Below are 20,287 nucleotides of genomic sequence, written 5' to 3'. Positions count from 1 at the left end.
AGATAGGCATACCACATTTTGTTTATTCATTCATTAATTCATGGACATTTATTTAGGTTGTTTCCACATTGTGACTATTTATGAATAATGCTGTGAACATTCATGTATAAGTTTTTGTTTGCACATGTGTTTCATTCCTCTTGGGTATACACTTGGAGTGGAATTGTTGGGTCTCATGGTAACTCTGATCTTTTGAGGAACCATCAAACTATTCTCTAAGGCAATGGCACCATTCTCCATTCCCACCAGCAATATATGAGCATTCCAGTCTCTCCACATCCTTACCAGCAGTTGTTATTTTCTATCTTTTTTATTATAGCCATCTTAGTGGGTATGAAGAGATAGCTTATTGTGGGGTTTGTTTGTTTGTTTTTCCTGAGACAGGGTCTCGCTCTGTCACTCAGGCCGGAGTGCAGAGGTACGATCGTGACTTACTTCAGCCTCAAAATCTTGGGCTCAAGTGATCCTCCCACTTCACCCTCCTGAGTAGCTAGGACCACAGGTGCACACCACCACATCTGGCTAATTTTTGCAGAGACTGGGTTTCTCTATCTTTCCAAGGCTGGTCTCAAACTCCTGGGCTCAAGCCATTTGCCCACCTTGGCCTCACAATGGTGGGATTACAGGCATGGGCCACAACATCTGTGGCCTTATCATGGTTTTTATTTGTGTTTCTCTAATGATGTTGTGCATTCTTTCATGTATTTATTTGTCATTTGTATGTCTTTGGGGAGGAATTTCTATTTAAAACTTAAGGCATTTTTAATTGGGTTGAGTGTTTATTAATGAGTTTTAGGAGTTCTTTATTGTCAAATTCTGTTCTTAATATTATATGTGTATATGCAAAGTATAGGATTAAAGCATTTCATTTGAAGTTTGTAAGTCCCCAAAGCACTTGAATCTGAAACATCATGATAATGAAGACCAGCTAAATTTGAATTGTCCAGTTCATTCTGTATTTTGTATTTATATGCCTTTGGGTTGGTATGTTTTTTCATCAAGTCTAACTTTGTTTTTGGAAAAGAATAATTTCTATACATTGAATCCAACTGTGATCCTTTGTCAGGTTTCTATGATATAGAGTCTATAAAATAATGTTAATTAGCTTGATTTAGCCATTCCACATTGTATGCATATATCAAAATATCATGTTGTACACCATAAATCTATAAATCTATATGTTTTGTCAATTTTAAAAAAACTTATTTTAGGATATTTAGGTCTTTTTTATAATTTTCATTTTATAGAATACCTACTTTTCATTGTTGAATACATTTTTATCATAAAATTAACATATGTACATTTTGGAAAATTTGGAAAATGCAGGGAGGTACAAAAATATTTTTGATTTATATTCAGGGATATCAACCTCTATACCTGATGTGGTTTGGCTGTTTCCCCACCCATATCTCATCTTGAATTGTAGTTCCCATTATCCCCATATGTCATGGGAGGGAACTGGCGAGAGGTGATTTAATCATGGGGGTCATTACCATCATGATAGTGAATGAGTTATCATGAGATCTGATGGTTTCATAAGGGACTTTTCCCTTTTTTGCTCGGCTCTTCTCCTTGCTGCTGCCATGTAAAGAAGGACATGTTTGCTTCCTCTTCTGCCATGGTTGTAAGTTTCCTGAGGTCTCCCTAACCCTGAGGAACTGTGAGGCAATTAAACCTCTTTCATTTATAAATTATCCAGTCTCAGGTATGTCTTTATTAGCAGCATGAGAACAGACTAAAACAATACCTCTTTCTGTCATTCAGCTTCAAAGTTTATGTATTTTGAAACTGATGACAAACATGATCAATGTGATGCTATATATGGTTGAAATATTCTCTACTTACTGTATTTATGTGTTTCTCATATGGAAACATGCTGAAAGTAAATACAATTATATGGATTTGTTTTAACTTCTAACATGAAGTAGAGAGTTGTGGAATAAATGTGCAGGAGTTGTAATACCATATATTTTTATTTTCAACATCTCAGCTTTTCCTTACAAAAATGTTGTGATTCATTCAAAGACTGCTCACCATGAGGCAGGCACTCTATCAAATTAGATCTGCTTTTCTGTGCTTGCCTTCAAGGAGCTCATAGCCTGGTGGAGGAAAAACATTTGTCAGAAGTAAATTACTTGAATAGACTATAAGTGTTATAATTAGGGTAGAAACAAGAGAACAAAGCAGCTGCATTAGGGCATGAGGGAAAGCTTCATGAGGTACTGCTATCTATGCTGGGTTTTGAGGGATGAGTAGGAGTCCTCTAGCACAGGGATCCCCAATCCCCAGGCCACGGACCAGGCCACGGACCAGTATTGGTCCATGGCCTGTTAGGAATCTGGCAGCACAGCAGGAGGTGAGTGGCAGGCAAGCAGGTATTACCTACCACCTGAGCTCCTCCGTCTGTCAGATTACTGGCATTAGATTCTCCTAGGAGCACAATCCCTACTGTGAACTGTGCATGTGAAGGAGCTAAGTTGTGTGCACCTTATGAGAATCTAGTCCCTGTGCCTGATAATCTGAGGTGGAACAGTTTCATCCTGAAACCATCCTTCCTCCTCCTCCACAACTCTCCACCATCCATGGAAAAATTGTCTCCCACAAAACTGGTCCCCGGTGCCAAAAAGGTTGGGAACCACTGCTCTAGCAGAGACAACAGGTGATACAATGTTCTAGCAATGAGATTTTAAGTTAGAGCTCAAAGTGTGTAGAAAGGCATGACATACTTTGAGAAAGGAGATGAGGCCAATAAAGTAAGTAAGGACCAGGTCAGAAGTGGTCTCTGTCAGTCTGAGGGCCTTAGATTTCTATATAGTAGGGAAATGTTCTGAGAAAATCAAAGTTAGTGATATGATTTGTGGTTTTGAAAACTGGCTCTATCAAATAGCTGATTGGAAGACAGACAAGGCAGGTAGACCATTTAGAAGACAGTTGAACATCATTGAAGCAAAGGATAATAAAGATCTGAACTGAAGCAGTGAAGAGGAAAAATAGAGATATTTAGAAATGAGAGTAAGATTTGGTTGTAAAGGTGATGGATTGATGGTTGCAGCAAACCACCATAGCATATGTATACCTATGTAACAATACTGCATGTTCTGTACATGTACCCCAGAACTTAAAGTATAATAATAAAGATGAGATGATATATATAATTCATTATCACAGTTAAAAAAAAAAAAAGAAAGGAGCTAAGAATGAAGTTTCTAGTTTTTGAAGACTGGGTAGATGGTGATGACATCAGTCATTAACTGACTGGCTAATCAAGAACTTGAACAAGTTTTGAACATGGTGAGTTTTGAGGTGTAGGACAACATATTAGTATTGGTAATAAGGGTTGAGTATCCCTTGTCCAAAATGCTTGGGACCAGAAGTGTGTTTTGGATGTCAGATTTTTTTTTGGATTTTGGAATATTTGCATATAGATAATGAGAAATCTTGGGGATTTCTAAGTACAGAATTCATTTATGCTTTATATATGCCTTATACAAAATATATATGCCTTATACATATAGCCTGAGGGTAATTTTATATAATATTTTAAATAATTTTGCACATAAAGAAAAATTTTGACTGCATTTTGACTGTGACCTGTCACGTGAGATCAAGTATGGGATTTTCCACTTAGGCCATCATGTGGTCGCTCAGATTTTTTCCAATTTTGGAGCATTTCAGATTGTGGATTTTTAGGTCAGGGATGCTCAACCCATACTAATAATTGCTTTAATTTAAACTGAGTGCTTACTAGTTGCCAGGTTCTAAGTATATTGTATATACATTGTTGAATGGCTTTTTCATTTTACAAATAAAGATATTTAATCTTAGGGATTTAAAATAGCCGGCTGAGTGTGGTGGCTCACGCCTGTAATCCCAGCACTTTGGGAGGCCGAGGTGGGTGGATCACAAGGTCAAGAGATCAAGAACATCCTGGCCAACATGGTGAAACCCCGTCTCTGCTAAAATACAAAAGTTAGCTGGGTGTGGTGACACACACCTGTAATCTCAGCTGCTCGGGAGAATTGCTTGAACCTGGGAGGCAGAAATTGCAGTGAGCCGAGATCATGCCACTGCACTCCAGCCTGGGTGACAGAGTGAAATGCTGTCTCAAAAAAAAAAATGGCCTTAGTTCTCACAACTATGAAGTAATGGAGTTGAAATTTAAATTTACTTCCCTCTGACTCTAAAATTTGTTACCTTAGCCATCATATTAGACTGCCTGTTTTGAGAATTTTCTATTTGGTAAGATAAAGACTGTACCTAGGACTAGGTTTAAGAAACTTCACTGTTACTATTATAATATGGTGGCCATAAGATTCTGTCTGTTCTGGCTCCATGTAGACATATCAGAGATCATCACTTTAAATGAAAGTGACACAATGGTTCAGAAATGATTCTGCCACTTACCAATCACTGACTTTTATCTCTAAATGTGGAGGCCAATTCTTTTTATAAATTACACTGCTTAGTGTAATTCTTTCATTTACTTATCTTTAGATATTTCCTAGTATAAAGCAGTAAGTTAAAATGTTATTTTATTTGGTTTTGTTTTCTTTTATGGCCATAATTTTTAATGTAGATACCTAAGTTTATGGCTTGTATCAGAGAATATGGTTGTATCGTATCTGATTTTTAAATTTTTATGACTTGATAATGTAGTTTTTATGAGTACTGTATTAGATATATGTTTGAAAAGTATGTTATTGATTGTGTAAATCATCAATATCCTTCCTAATATTTTGTCCTCTTGCTCTGTCATTTGCTAAAAGGGCTGTGAAACTTTTGCCACTTAAGTTGTGGACTTGTAAATTTATTCTTCTTAGTTTCTTGCTTTCTGTGTTTTGAACATGTATTGTTAAGTTCATAAAGTTTAGGATCTTTTGGTGTCTTATACCTTTTATCAAATGGAAATATCCCTCTTTTTGTCCTATGTATTTCTTTTGTGTTCCCTTTTGGCTCAGCAGGATTTTTTTGAGATTCATCTATGTTGTATGTATCAGAAGTTTGTTCTGTTTTGATATTGCCAACTAGTATTCCATTTTATAGATATGAAACAATTAGTTTATTCTATTGAGAGATATTTGAGATATTTGGGGCTGCTATGAAGAAAGCTGCTGTCAACATTTGTGAGATCTTTATGTGGACATATGTCTTCACTCTGTTGGGCAAGTATCTTAAGAGTTGAATTACTAGATCATGTAATGTTTGTTTAAAAGAAATCACAAGACCTATTTTCTAAAGTAGTTGTACCATTTTACATACCTATCAACAATGTATGAGAATTCTAGTTGTTTCACGTCCTCACCAAAACTTAGTAATAATAGCTTAAGACATTTTCGCCAAGACCAACATTTTGGCTTGATACCTTAAAACATTTCAGCCAAGCCTGGCTAACATGGTGAAACCTTGTCTCTACTAAAAATATGAAAAAATTAACTAAGTGTGGTGGTGCATGCCTGTAGTCCCAGCTACTTGGGAGGCTGAGGTGGGAGGATCGCTTGAACATGAGAGTCAGAGGTTGCAGTGAGCCAAGGGCAAGACTCCATCTCAAAAGGAAAGAGAAAAAAAATAGCCATCTGGTGGGTGTATGGTGCCATCACATTGTGGTTTTAATTTGCATTTTCTTGAAGACAAATAATATTATGCATCATTTTATAAAATATTGCCCATTTGTATGTTTTTCTTTGTGAAGTGATCTGTTTAAACCTTTTGCCCATTTTTTCATGTGTAAACTTGTAGAGTTGAAAGTTTTTATATATTGTGGATATAGGTCCTTTGTTCAATATATATAATCAGATGTTTCCTCTAAATCTGTCTTTTCATTTTCTTAACAGTACTTTTTTAGATGCAGAAGTTTTTAATTATGATAAAGTCTAATTTTTTTTTCTATCAAGCTGTAAAACTTATTAATTTTGTGTCCTATCTTAGAAACATTTGAATACTTGAAAGTCTCAAAGATGTTATCCTATGTTCTTTTCTACTAAGCCTGGGATCAAGTTTGATTAATTTTGTCTGTGGCATAAAGTAAGGGTAGAGGATTATTATTTTTCCTATGGATATCCAGTTGTTACAGTACCAATTATTGAAACAGAGTTTCTTTTCCCAGTGTACTTTCCCAAAAAGTACATATGTTTTCACTGTGGAACCTTTGTAGAAAATCAGTTGGCCATATATGTATACATCTACTTCTGGATACAGTTCCATCAATCTACATGTCTGTCCATACTGATATTATAATATCTTGATTACTTAGCTTTCTAAAAATCTTTGTTTTTGTCGATATTATGACTGTTTTTATATTTCATGTTCATTTATCCATTGCTAATATATAGAAATACAATTGATTTTTTGTTATTGACCTATTTTTAAATCTAAAAAAAGTTCTATTAGCTTTAATGTAGATTTTTCAGGATATTCTACATACACATTAATTCCATTTGTGAATAAAAATAGTTTTACTCTTTCCACTGTAATTTGTTTGATTTTTATTTCCTTTGCTTGCCTCAGTGTACTAAAATTTCTACTGTGTTGTTGAAAGTGGTAAGAGCAGACATATTGTCTTTATTGCTGATCTTAAGTAGGGAAATATTCAGTCTTTCACCATTAAGTATGATGTTTGCTTTAGGATTTTTTGGTAGATGTTCTTTATAAAGTGGAGGAAGTGCCCTTTAATTCTAGTATATGAGGTGTTTTTTTAAAATCACGAATGTTTGTTAAATTTTGTCAGATGCTTTTTTCTGCAACTTTGAGATGATCATGTTGTTGGGGTTTTTGCTTTAGTCTTAATATGGTTGATTCCATTGATTTTTTAATAAACTTTCTATTTTGGAGTAATTTTAGATTTACAGAAAAGCTGCAAGAATATTACAGAGTTTTTTTAGATTTCTCAACCAGTGTACTATATTTTTAGCATCTTACAATGTTACAGTACACTTGTTATAACTAATAAACCAATATTACATTATTGACTAAAGGTCATACTGTATTCAGATTTCCTTGGCTTTTACCTAGAGTACTTTTTATATCCCAGGATCCTACCCAGAATACCACATTAGATTTAGTCATCATGTTTTCTTAGTTTTTCTAAACTGTGAGTTTTTCTTAGACCTTAGGTAAGACCAGTCAAGTAATTGGAATGTTCTCCAGTTTGAATTTGTCTGATTATTTCTTGTGGTTAGAAAGGGATTCTGAGTTTATGGAGTATTTTTCAGTCTGTGTTCATGAGAGAGAGAGGTCTGTAGTTTTCCTGTATTATCTTGTCTGGCTTTGGTATAAAATGGGTTGGGAACTATCACTTCCTTTTTCTGAAAAATTGTATGAAGGAATGTCATTATTTCTTCCTAAAATGTTGGGTAGAATTTATCAATGAAGTTATCTAGGTTGAGTTTTGTTTCTGGGAAGATTTTTAATTATGATGTTTATTTAATAGATATGGAACTATTGAGTGAGTATTCAGTTTCCTCTTGAGTCAGTTCAGGTAATTTGTGTCTTTCAAGGAATGTGTCTATTTCCTCCTAGTTGTCAATTGATGCAGAGTTATGCATAATATTTTAATTATGTTTTTAATGGGTGTAGGAGCTATAATGTTTCTTCTTTCATTCTTGATATTGATAATTTCTAAATTCTCTTTTTTCCCCCAGATCTGTCTAGTTAAAGGCATATCAATTTTATCTTTTCAAAGAACCAGCTTCTAGTTTTGTAGCTTTTCTGTATTGTGTTGATTTTATATTTCATTGGTTTATTTTTGAGAGATTTTTTGAAGTATAATTATGTACAATGAAGCACACATAAAGTGTACAATTTTGATGAATTTTTATGTTATATACCAACATTATGGTCAAGATAATGAACATTTTCATAACCTCCAAAGGTTTCCTTGTGTGCCTTTGCAATCCATCCTTCCTTGATACCACAAGCCTATCCTCAGGCAATCAGTGAGCTGCTTGATAGGTTAGTTTGCATTTCTGAGAATTTTATATAAATACCATGCTACTTTTTATTACTGGGTACTATTGCACTGTGTAGGTATACCAAAACCTCTTTATTCCTTTTGTTAGTAGACAGTAGGGTTTTTTTTAGTTTTATGATTAAAAATAAAGTTGCTTTGTACAATTATTTACAAGTATTTGTATGTACTCTTACTCATATGCTTCAAACTTCTCAGTAAGTACCAAGAAGTGGAATGGCTGGGTTGTAAGGTAGCCGTATATATTAAGAACTGCCAAATTATTTTCTAATGTGGTTGTATGATTTTATATTCCACTAGCAGTGTGTGAATGTTACAGTTGCTCCATATCTTTGTCAACACTTGCTCTGGTCAGACCTTCTAATTTCAAGTATTCTATGTGTGCGTTCTTATATTTCTTTGTGGTTTTAATTTGTATTCCTCTGATAACTAATGATGTTGAGCATCTTTTCATGAGCTTAGTTGACATCGCTAGATAATCTTTAAAAAAGAGTCAGTTCACATCTCCTCATTTTGTATTGGGTTTTTTTTTTCTTACTGTCCAGTTTTAAGTGTTTTTCATATGTTCCCAATCTGTGCTATCCAGTATGGTAGGCACTAAGTACTGGCAATTTAAATTCAAGTTAACTAAAATTGAATATATAAATTCAGTTCCCATGTCACTCTAAACACATTTCAAGAGCTCATTTAGCCTAATATGAGTAGTGACTTTCTATTAGTGCAGAGATAAAATATTTCCATAATCTCAGAAAATTCTACTGGCAGCACAGTTCTATATATAAATCCCATGCGAATATTTTACACTAGTATATAACTTGCCTTTCTCTCATAACAGTGTTTATCAAAGAGCCAAGTTTTAAATTTTAATGAAGTCCAATTTATCATTTTTTCTTTGAGTTTGTGCATTCTGTGTCCTATTTTTTTCTATATCCAAAGTCAAAATTTCCTTCTATGGATTCTTTTAGAAGTTTTATAGTTTCAGATTTTACATTTAAAACTATGATCCATTTTGAGTTAATTTTTATATATTTTATGAAATAAGGGTCAGTGTTCATTTTTATTGTGCATGGCTATTCAGTTGTTCCATCACCATTTTTTTGAGCAAATTATCCTTTCCCTTTTAATTGCCTTTGTATCTTTGTTAAATTCAGACATATATCAGAGATATTGCAAGTTAAATTATAAACTACCAAAAAGGGCAAATATTAAAATAAAGTGAGTTGCATGAATTTATTGGTTTCCCAGTGCATATAAAAGTTATGTGTAAATTATTGTAGTCTATTAAGTGTGCCAATGGCATTGTATATTTTCTTTCTTTTCTTTTTTCTTTTTATTCTTCTGGAGACAAGGTCTTGGTCTGTTGCCCAGGCTGGAGTGTAGTGGTGCAATCTTGGCTCACTGTATCCTCCGCCTCCAGGGCTCAGGTGATCCTCCCACCTCAGCCTCCTGAGTAACTGGGACTTCCAAGTGTGTGCCGCCATGCCAAGCTAATTTTTTTTTTATTTTTTATAGAAACAGTTTTGCCATGTTGCCCAGCCTAGTTTCAACCTCCTTGGCTCAAGCAACCTGCCCATCTCAGCCTCCTAAAGTGCTGGAATTACAGGTGTGAGCCACACACCCAGTCCAGCATTATATCTTTGAAAAACAATTTATATACCTTAATTTAAAAATACGTTATTGTTTTTTAAAAATGCAACCAATCATACAAACTTTTTGTTTGTGGAGGGTCTTGTCTCAGTATTGTTGGCTGCTGACTGATAAGGATGGTGGTTGCCGAAGGTTGATTGGCTGTGGCAATTTCTTGAAATAAGAGCACAATGAAGTTTGATACATTGACTTCCTTTCACAGAAGATTTCTCTATAGCATGCAGTACTGTTTGACAGCATTTTCCCCCACAGAACTTCTTTCAAAATTAGAGTCAGTCCTGTCCAATTCTGCTACTGCTTTATCAATTAAGTTTATGGAATATTCTAAGTCCTTTGTTGTCATTTCAGCAGTGTTCACAGCATCTTTACAAGGAGTAGATTCCACGTCAAGAAACCACTTTCTCTACCCATCCTTAAGAAGCAACTTTATTATGAGATTGTAGCAATTCAGTCACCTCTTCCAGCTCCACTTTTAATTCTAGTTATCTTGCTGTTTCTACCACATTTGCAGTGACTTCCCCCACCGGAGTCTTGAACTCCTCAAAGGCATCCATGAGGGTTGGAATCAACTTCTTCCAAACTGTTGTTAATATTGATGTTTCGACCTCTTCAAATGAATCACAAATGTTCTTAATAGTATCTAGAATGGTGAATGCTTTTCAGAAAGCTTTCAGTTTACTTTGCCCAGATCCATCAGAGGAATCACTGTCTATGGCAGCTATAAGACTTGAAAGTCAAAATTATTTCTTGATCCATGTGCTGCCAGAATGGATGTTTTGTTAGCCAGCATGAAAACAACGTTCATCTTCTTGTATATTTCCATCAGAGTTCTTGGGTGACTAGGTGCATTATCGGTGAGCAGTAATGTTTTGAAAGGAATCTATTTTTCTGAGTAATAGGTCTTAACAATGGGCTTAAAATATTTAGTAAAACATGTTGTAAATAGATGTGCTGTCACTCACACTTTGTTGTTCCATTGATAGAGCACAAGCAGAGTAGATTTAGCAGAAAGTAATTTCAGAATGGTAAATAAGCATTGGCTTCAACTTAAAGTCACCAGCTGCATTAGCCCCTAACAAAGGAGTCATCCTGTCTTTTGAAGCTAGACATTGACTTCTCCCTAGCTATGCAAACCCTAAATGACATTCTCTTCCAATATAAGGCTGTTTCATCTACGTTAAAATTTGGTTGTTCAGTGTAGCCATTTTCATCAATTATCTTAGCTAGATTTTCTAGACAACTTGCTACAGCTTCCACATCAGCACGTAGTGCTTCACCTTGTACTTTAACGTTATGGAGTTAGCTTCTTTCCTTAAATCTCACGAAGCTACGTCTCCTTGCTTCAAACTTTTCTTCTGCAGGTTACTCACCGATCTCAGCCTTCATGGAATTGAAGAGTTTTAGAGCCTTGCTCTGGTTTAGGCTTTGACTTAAGGGAATGTTGTGGCTGGTTTGATCTATCCTGATCACTAAAACTTTGCCTGTATCAGCAATAAGGCTATATCACGTTCTTATCACTCATGTGTTCATTCACAGAGCCCCAAAACAATTACAATAGTAACATCAAAGATTACTGATCACAGATCACCATAACAGATAAAATAGTAATAATAATGAAAATGTTTTAAATATGTGAGATTATCAAAATGTGATGGAAATGTGAAGTGAGCACATGCTGTTGGAAAAAAATGGTGCTGATAGACTTGCTTGATGCAGGATTGCCAAAAACTTTCAATTTGTAAAAAATGTACAAAGTACAATAAAGTGAAGCACAATAAAACAAGGTATGTTTATAATCAGTCGGGTGTGTAAGTGTTGGTCTTCTTTGGATTCTGTGCTGTTCTTCATGCCAATATGACCCTTTCCTGATTATAGTAACTTTAAAATATGTTTTAAAACATGTTCTGCAAGTCCTTTGGCTTTGTTTTTATTTTTCAAATTTGGCTATTTTAGGTCCTATAAACTTTCATATATTTTGTGAATCAGCTTGACAATTTCTACAATAATAGTGCTACTGATTTCAATAGTGATTGCATTTCATTGGTATTAGTGTGGGTGAAATCAACATTTTAGCAATATTGAGTCTTTCTATCCATGAACACAGTATCTCTTCATTTATTTCAATGAGCTTTTATTTCTCTCAGTATTGTATCGTTCTGAATGTCTTGCACATTTTTGTCAAATTTATTCTTAGGTGTTTTATATTGTTTGATGCTGTTGTAAATGGCACAGTTCTTACATTTCAAATTCCAATTGTTCAATGGTAGTATGTGGAATGAATCAGCGTGTGTGTATATATATGTGTGTGTGTATATGTGTGTCTGTAGACACACATATATATACATATATATATGTACCTTTGGGTACATCACTTCTTCCCAGCCCTATGAGTTTTAGAGTATTGTCTACCTGCTTTTTCCTAGTGGCTATTTTCCCAGCGTCAGGTAATTTCCTCGCATACATGCACTGATCAATTCTCAGATGAAACTTGTGAGGAATACTTTGCAGATCTCTGAGCTCTATCTCTGGACAGCTCTTTTCTCAAGGCACTCTGTTTTGTGAATTCCATCCAAGTTGGCCTCCTTGATTTTTCAACCCTGTCTCCTCAAGCTGGGCTCTGTTTGGTTTCTTATTCCCTGCACTGTGCAATGGAATCTCTTTCTAGGCTGCTATCTGAAACAATCTTAGACCTCACCTCATTTTTTTCTCTTTTCTTAGGAATCATTGTTCTGCGTTTCTGTTGTCCAATGTCTGAACATTTTTGTTTTATATATTTTTTCTTTTTTGTTGTTGTTAGGTTAAATTATTCTAGCATAATCAGGAACAGAAATCTCTATTTAAATGACCTTCATTCTTTATTATTTCCTTCCTTTCATGTATTTTGGATTTTATTCTCCTTTTTCTAGTTTCTTACAATGAAAATTCAGATTATTGATTTTAGACCTTTGGTGTTTTGTATCTAATATGAGACCTTTTTAAACACTGTTTTAGATGCATTTCACAAAATTGGATATGCAAATTCATTTTTACATATGTGTTTTTGTTTTCATCCCATTCAAAATGTTTTTTAATTTCCCTGTGATTTCGTCTTATACCCATGGGTTTTTGTTTTACGGGTACTTTCCTGGTGTCTTTCTGTTATTGGTTCTTAATTTACTTCTATTTTAATTGGAAAACATGCTGTGTTTGATTTCTGCAGAGTACCTACTGGGATTTTTGATTGGAATTGCACTGAATTTATAGACGGTTGAGGTAGAATTGACATAGGAACAAGATATATTTCTCCCTTATTTAGGTCTTCTTTAATAACTCAACAGTGTTTTGTAGTTTGCAGTGTACTGGTGCTTTATATCTTTTTTCATATTTACCCTAAGTATTTCATATTTTATTGCTAGTGTAAACAATTTCTGTCTTTTTTTTTTTTTTTTTTTTTTTTTTTTTTTTTTTGAGACTAAGTCTCGCTCTGTCACCCAGGCTGGAGTGCAGTGGCACAATCTCTGCTCACTGCAAGCTCTGCCTCCCAGGTTCACACCATTCTCCTGCCTCAGCCTCCCAAGTAGCTGGAACTACAGGCACCTGCCACCACTCCTGGCTAATTTTTTGTATTTTTGGTAGAGATGGGTTTTCACCATGTTAGCCAGGATGTTAGTCAGGAGCCTCAATCTCCTGACCTCGTGATTCACCTGCCTCAGGCTCCCAAAGTGCTGGGATTACAGTCGTGAGCCACCGTGCCTGGCCCCTTCTTTCATTTTTTGAATGTGTGTTGTCTGTATCTAGAAATACAGTTGATATTGACGTGTGTGTGTGTGTGTGTGTGTGTGTGTGTGTGTGTAATGTCTTATATCCTGCAACCTTCCTAAACTCACTTATTAGCTTCAGTGGATTGTTTTTGTAGGTTCCATTGAACTTTCCACATAGACTACCATGTCATCTGTGAACAAGTACTGTTTTACTTCTTCCTTACAATCTAGATGCCCTTTATTTCCTTTTCTGGCCTGATTTATCTGGCCAAGATCTGCAGTTAAATGTTGAAGAAAAGTGGTTCTAGTGGACCTCTTTGTTTTATTCCTAATATTAGGAAGAAAGAGGAAGTTGACTTCTATATCTAGATTGCTGACTTTTTTTCTTGAATGAGTATTACATTTTGTCAAATGCTTTTCACCATCATTACCTACTGAGATGATATGATTTTTCATTTTAAATTTGTACTATGTGAATTATATTGATGAATTTTAATGTTAAAATGACTCCACATTCTTGGGATAAACTTCACTGGGTCATGATGTAATATCCTTTTCATATATTGTATTCAGTTTGCTGATGGGTATTTTTAGAATTTTTGCCTCTGTATTCATGAGAGGTGTTGGTTGCGCACTTTTCTTTTCCTCTAATGTCTTTGGCTCTGATACCAGGGTAATAATGCTGGCCTCTTGGTTGGGTTGGGAACTATTCTCTCCCCTTCAATTTTCTGGAAGAGTTTATATAGAATTAGTTTTATTTCTTTCATTAGTATTTGGTAGAATTCAACTGTGAAGCTGTTTGGGCTTGGAGTTTTCGTTCCTTTGCTTTGTGGGAAGGCTTTAACTAAATATTCAATTTCCTTAATAATGCTATTCAGGTTGTTTATTACTTTTTGAGTAAGCTGTGGTTGATTATGTAGTTCAAGGATTTTTTTTTCCATTTCAGTTAAGTTATCTAATTTATAGCCATATAGTTTTTCATAATATTCCCTTATTATCCTTTTAACCTAGAATTATAGTAAGAAGTAAACTATTACTGAACTTGCAAACTTAATTCATTGGTTTTAAAGGCCCTTTTCAACTAAATTGTGAGAATGAATTTCTTGTCCTCCTGCTGTTTTTCCCCACTGTGTTTTTTCCCTTCTGTGTTTCAGATAAACACATAAGTTCTTCATTTAACCTATGTAGCATCTGTAGCAATGTTACCTTTGGAATTCCTGATATTAGTAATTACAGTATTAATGTCTTATATAGTATATTATATATATAAGCATATTATATATTAGTATTATATAATATATAGTGTAATATTAGTGTATTTTTTCATATTCCTGAACAGTCTAGCAAAGTTTTTACAATTTTATGAGTACTCTCAAAGAACCAGCTTTTAGTTCATTTATTTTATTACTTTTCTGTTTTCTATTTCATTGATTTCCACTCTGATATTATACTTTTCATATTTGTTTTCACTTAATTTGCTGTTATTTTCAAGTTTCTTAAGGTGTGAATTGAGGTAGTTGTTTTAAGATCTTTTCTAATTTAGGCATTGAGTACCATAAATTTCTCCCTAAGTACTACTTTATTGGTATTCGACAAATTCTGAGATGTAGTGTTTTTCTTTTCATTAAGTTTACAACACTTTGCCAATTTTCTTTTTAATTTCTTCTTTGATATATAGGATTGCTTAAAGGGCTTTTTTTAATATGAGAAGATGTTCTTGGTTCATCTTGTATATTTCCTACTTCAGACCTGAAGTCAGTTGTTTCTCCAAGACTACCTTCTGGGGACAAGGGTCATTCATTTCTACTAGGATCATCATTTCCAGATCTTTTCAGTGCACATAATAAGGAAAATTATCTTTAGAGGAAAAAGTATGTCATGACTGAGTTTATATTGATTTCCAATTCAGATTCAGGACTACAGATGTTTGTTTAAGTTAACCTAGTCCAATGTTAACATTCATGTTTCTTTTATGCTGAAAATACCACTCTCAGTGACACTGGGAATGTAGGAATTAAAATATCACATAATTACTCACATTATCTTATAATGTATAAGACTATTAATAGTTTCAGAAAAACAGTATCAACACTACCACTACCAATATGATTCCTGGAAATTGTTTAAGATTTGTTTTGGCAACTATCTTTACGGCATATCCTAGTAATAATGTATAACCATATTAGTGTTTTTTAAAGTCGCTTGGACTACTTTTTCTATGTGTGGTTATGCTACTAACTGGACACAAATTTTAATTTGTTTTAATTTTATTTTTTATAGTTTTACAAAGTTTTTATTTGGTTTTATAATTATGTAAACATTTACATAGTTCAAGTTAAATCTATTAAATCAAGATGTATTCAGATAAATTTCAGCTTCTATTTCTGTCTTCTCAACACTGTTTTTTTCCTTTCATTGGTAACCTTAAAATTTTAATCTTTTGATATAAGCAACTATGAATTTTATATATATCTTTCTTAGATAAACAAAAATATACTATATACTTTTCCACCCTATTTTTTCACATAACGATATGTCTGTGGGATCACTTCTTACCAGTACATAGAGATACTTTTCTTCTCTTTCTACAGCTTCCTGGAAATTCATTGCTTATGTATGCCATGGTTTATTCAGCCACTTCCTTACTGATGAATTATCATGTTGTTTCCAATCTCTTGTTATAAATGATCCTGCAGTGAAAAAACTTTGTGCTTCTTTTTTATTTTTTCTACATTGCAGAAGTGGATTGCTGTATACTGTCTTGTTAAATATTGCCACTTTCCCCTCATAAGGGTTGTACCATTTCCATTCTTGCTAGTGACATAGAAGAATATCTGTTTTTACCACAGCCTCACTAAGAGAGTGTCTTAATATGTTATATCAGAATACTTTTAATATAAATATCTATTGGTGTGAAGTAAAAACATTTTAAGTTACATGTTATCCTAAATAAATGTGAATTATGTTTATTTTGCCATGAAAACATAGGAAATTTATCATATAAAAATAAGAATTCATCAGTACAGTAGAGAAAATAATGTTCTTTATATAAAAACAAGTGTTGAATTTTTTTACTATATCCATTTTTTAAGTATAGTTTGGATTAGTGATGAGAGTTTTTTTAAAGTATAATTTGGGTACGTTAATGATGAGAGTGTTACTGAATTTTTCTTAAACTGGGCATTTGTACCCAGATAATATTTTTATGTCAGAATTACAGTAAGAAGTAAACTATTACTGAACTTGCAAACTTAAATCATTGGTTTTAAAGGCCCTTTTCAACTGAATTGTGAGAATGAATTTCTTGTCCTCCTGCTGTTTTTCCCCACTGTGTTTTTTCCCTTCTGTGTTTCAGATAAACACATAAGTTCTTCATTATTATATAAAAATGAGTTTATGGTTATGTTTGTGCACCTGGATACTGAAATAGACTAATTCCTCTTGGACTTAATAATTTTCTGCTTTTTATTAAAATGAAAATAGGATAAAGACAGGAAAAAAAGATGGAATGAGTAATAGCTTTTTATTTTTTAAACCCCAGCAAACACTGAAGAGATGGAATAACTTTTAAGTGAAACTACTGATTTGACAATGGTCTTCTGATGTATTTGTTTTGGAATTATGTAAACTGCTGAACTGAGCCTCAGAATCTGTGGCATAGAAAATCTGCAGTCGGTTTTCACTGGGCATTTTATTTTATGACTGACGAGTCTAAAAGTGAGAGAGATTGAATGCCTAAGGCTACAGAGCAAGGAGTGTTAGAACTAGAGTTAGGGCCCAAGTTTTCATTGTCCTCATTCTAGCCCCAATTTTTTTCTCATATTTGGCCTTAAAAATAAGAAAGTATATAAAAAAAAAGACCAACATAATCATACAGGACATTCATAAAGAATAGCAACAGCACCTGCTTGTTTCCTAAGGCATTAAAAATATTCACCTGGGAATGTGAGTAACCTCTTTTAGTTCTGAGAGGAATGACTTTGCGGAGAGGTCAGGATGTTTGGCCTTAGGGATTGTACTTCTGGGAATAACCACTCTGTCTTGGTATAGGAGACAGGGTAGATCTGTTGATGGGCTTGGAAAAATTGGCTCTGTGCTCCCACAATCTAGTGAAAATAATATGAAAAAAAAAAAAAAGGTTGACCTGCCAGCTCTTTCCACCTACCCCCAAGTTAAACCTGCAGATTCAACCCCTTTTGAAAACTGTTGGAAGAACAAATCATCTCTTTTTTCAGCACATGCCTTACCGTGTTATTATTTATGTACTTGTATCTAGTTCACACAGTTCTTTCTGTAGGCCAGTGACTGGTCACTTGACTCACCCATTAGGTACCTGGAAGGTACACCACTCTTGTGAAAACAAAAACTTCCTAAGGTAGTGGTCCTCAAAGTGTGGTCCTAACCCCAGTATCTTCAGCATCACCTGGAACAAGTTAGAAATGCCGATTTTAGGGCCTTGCCCCATAATGAGTCAAAAATTCCAGGAGTAGAACCTTGCATTCTGTGTTTTAGCAAGCCCTATATGTAGTTCTGACATAGGCTTAAAAATTTGATAACCACTGACCTAGGGCATTTTCCAGGTTAAATTACTTAGAAGTGATTAAGCAGTAGCCAGGAGGGATAGCCCAGGGAATGAGTTTCAGGTAATATAGTTAACTCCTTAGCAACACTTGAAGGGCAATTTCCAAGCCTTTTTAGGATTACTGAGTGTCCGGAGAGCTACTGCAGGTCCCAAGACAAGGAAAAAAAAATAAACAATAAACAACAACAACCTGAGTACTCGGATGCTGGAGGAATGGATTAAACCTCAGTTCTCAGTGCAGAAATGAAGTCCTTGCCTAACAATATATTATCTGTTTTTCACTGTATTTGCATTATGTAATCCTAGGCTAAACTCTACCCTGTAAATAAGAATGATTTTTTAGCCTATCCCTTTTTTGTCTGCTTTCCTTCCTACATACAGGCAGAGAAACAGATGAAATTAGTAGTTTTTCCGACTTGTCAGGCATAAATTATTACTTACTGTTTCCTAGTAGGAGGATCTTTCTCCATAGCTACTTTTAAATATATATTCTAGTTTTTGTGCCAACGAGGAGATAGGAACTGTAGTACCTTAAGGAAGAAGAGAATTATTCACGAGCCACAGGGAGACAAATATTTTCCTAAAGCATGTGACCCTCTGGCTCCTTCAGGTTTCTAGAAAAGTCCCAAATGAATAGGGCTGCAGAGGATGTTTAATGCTACTACTGCTCTGTGATGGAGAACCATTACTATCAGTAGTAACAGCCATTATGTATCAGCACAGATGTGTTCCAGATGTGTTTAGCTAAGTGCCTTACTTGGATTATCTCATTTAATCCTCACAACAACCCTGAGGAGTAGGCATGAATACTTCTATTTGACAGACCAGTAAAATGCAATTTAAAAGGCTTACCCAACTATCCAAAGTCACATAGTCTTTAAGTGGTAGGTCAAGTTTCAAACTCAGGTCTGACTGTTAAATTTTGCTCTTAATTCTCATCTCCTGGAACTTCCTCCCCATACTTCAGCCCTAGACATTCCCTTTCCTTCCCCTTCCCATTTCCGTTTCCGTTTCCGTTTCCCTATCCCTTTCACTTTCTTTTTTTTTGCCAGAGTCTCGCTCTGTCACCCAGGCTGGAGTGCAGTGGCATGATCTCGGCTCACTGCAACCTCTGCCTCCTGGGTTCAAGCGATTCTCCTGCCTCTGCCTCCCATGTAGCTGGGAGTACAGGCATGTGCCACCACGCCGGGCTAATTTTTGTATTTTTAGTAGAGATGGGGTTTTGCATGTTGGCCAGGCTGGTCTTCATCTCCTGGCCTAAGGTGATTTACCTGTCTCAGCCTCCCAAAGTGCTAGGATTTACAGGCATGAGCCACTGTGCCTGCCCAGCCCTAGACATTTCTAAGGTCTATTTGCCTCCCTTTACCTTGAATATACTCCCCTTCTGTTTGTCTTCTTAGATAATTACTTCAAGGGTCAGTTCAGCTGATGCCTTGTGATACTTCTCTTGGCCAGATCATCCTATTTTTCCTCTTCAAGCTTCTCCCACTCCTCACACTAAATTCCCATTTGTTTTAAATGTAAACTATATCTCCTTCACCACACATTTTAACATAATCATTTCTTTAGGTTTCTGCCTCTCAGTAGCCAGTGACTACCTCATAGCCAGGTTTAGTTTCTTATTCGCTTGTCCTGATAACTCTAGCTTTGTATTTCCTTTCTGTGATCTCAGAATCAGAAATTTAGAACTAGAATGGACTTAACAACAACAAAAATTTAACTCACATCTTAAAGGACCAAGGATTGAAAAAAATAAATGGCTAAAAACTGCTGCTTTCCTTAATGAAATAAATCCTCAAGAGACCATGATTTCTATTTAGTAATGAATAAAGGCCATATAATCTTACCAATGAATAAAGGCCATATAACCTTAAAAATTATAACCTCTATTGAATCCATTAGTGAACTGAGTTTGTAAAACAACCAAGTGAACTAAATTTCAGAGTAGCAAGCCCCTCTAAAAAGAGATAAGATGCATAAACTGTTTTACCTTTGGAAGAGCATGGGAGGAAGAGGTAGCTGTCAACAAAATGGGTAAAAAGAAATCAATTAAAAGTTGAATGCATTTCTTAAAGGCACCAAGTAAGGGCTAAAGTATCAGTTTAGTAACTGGGATCCCGAGAACACAAAGACAGTTGACATTCATGTGCAGGTTCTTTTCCATGGGCCTCCACTGATTTTCTCCCAAAAAAAAGTTTGGAGGTAGTTCAGGAGATGGAAGAGAGCCCATCTCAGTGGCTGAGCATGCAAAAATTGATTTGTTGACTTGGCGAGACACCTGAAGCACTGGCTTCTTTCTCAGAACGTTTTTAATACTCACAATGGAGGAGCACCAAACCCTCTCATCCCCAGGGC

The 20,287-nt window shown here is 34.9% G+C and overlaps 1 protein-coding gene and 1 long non-coding RNA gene across 5 annotated transcripts in view; one reads left to right on the top strand and one right to left on the bottom strand.

The window, feature by feature from the left end:
• Positions 1-20,287, top strand: part of LOC105493640 (Rho GTPase activating protein 20) — a 124,607-nt gene that overhangs the window by 32,634 nt on the left and 71,686 nt on the right. The window lies entirely within an intron of this gene.
• On the bottom strand, positions 1,980-19,425 carry LOC139357586 (uncharacterized). Of its 2 annotated transcripts, none has more exons than XR_011611052.1 (4): positions 19,299-19,425; positions 18,374-18,462; positions 17,673-17,773; positions 1,980-2,099 (listed from the first exon to the last, which is right to left on the bottom strand). It is a non-coding gene; the product is annotated as an uncharacterized lncRNA (long non-coding RNA). The 2 variants fall into 2 exon arrangements; XR_011611051.1 differs by lacking the exon at positions 1,980-2,099 and adding an exon at positions 17,361-17,456.

This window comes from Macaca nemestrina, chromosome 12, assembly GCF_043159975.1.
Source record: "Macaca nemestrina isolate mMacNem1 chromosome 12, mMacNem.hap1, whole genome shotgun sequence".
Lineage (NCBI taxonomy): Eukaryota > Metazoa > Chordata > Mammalia > Primates > Cercopithecidae > Macaca > Macaca nemestrina.
Note: the sequence above shows the minus strand (reverse complement) of the source record. Positions and strands in the feature narration are given on the sequence as shown.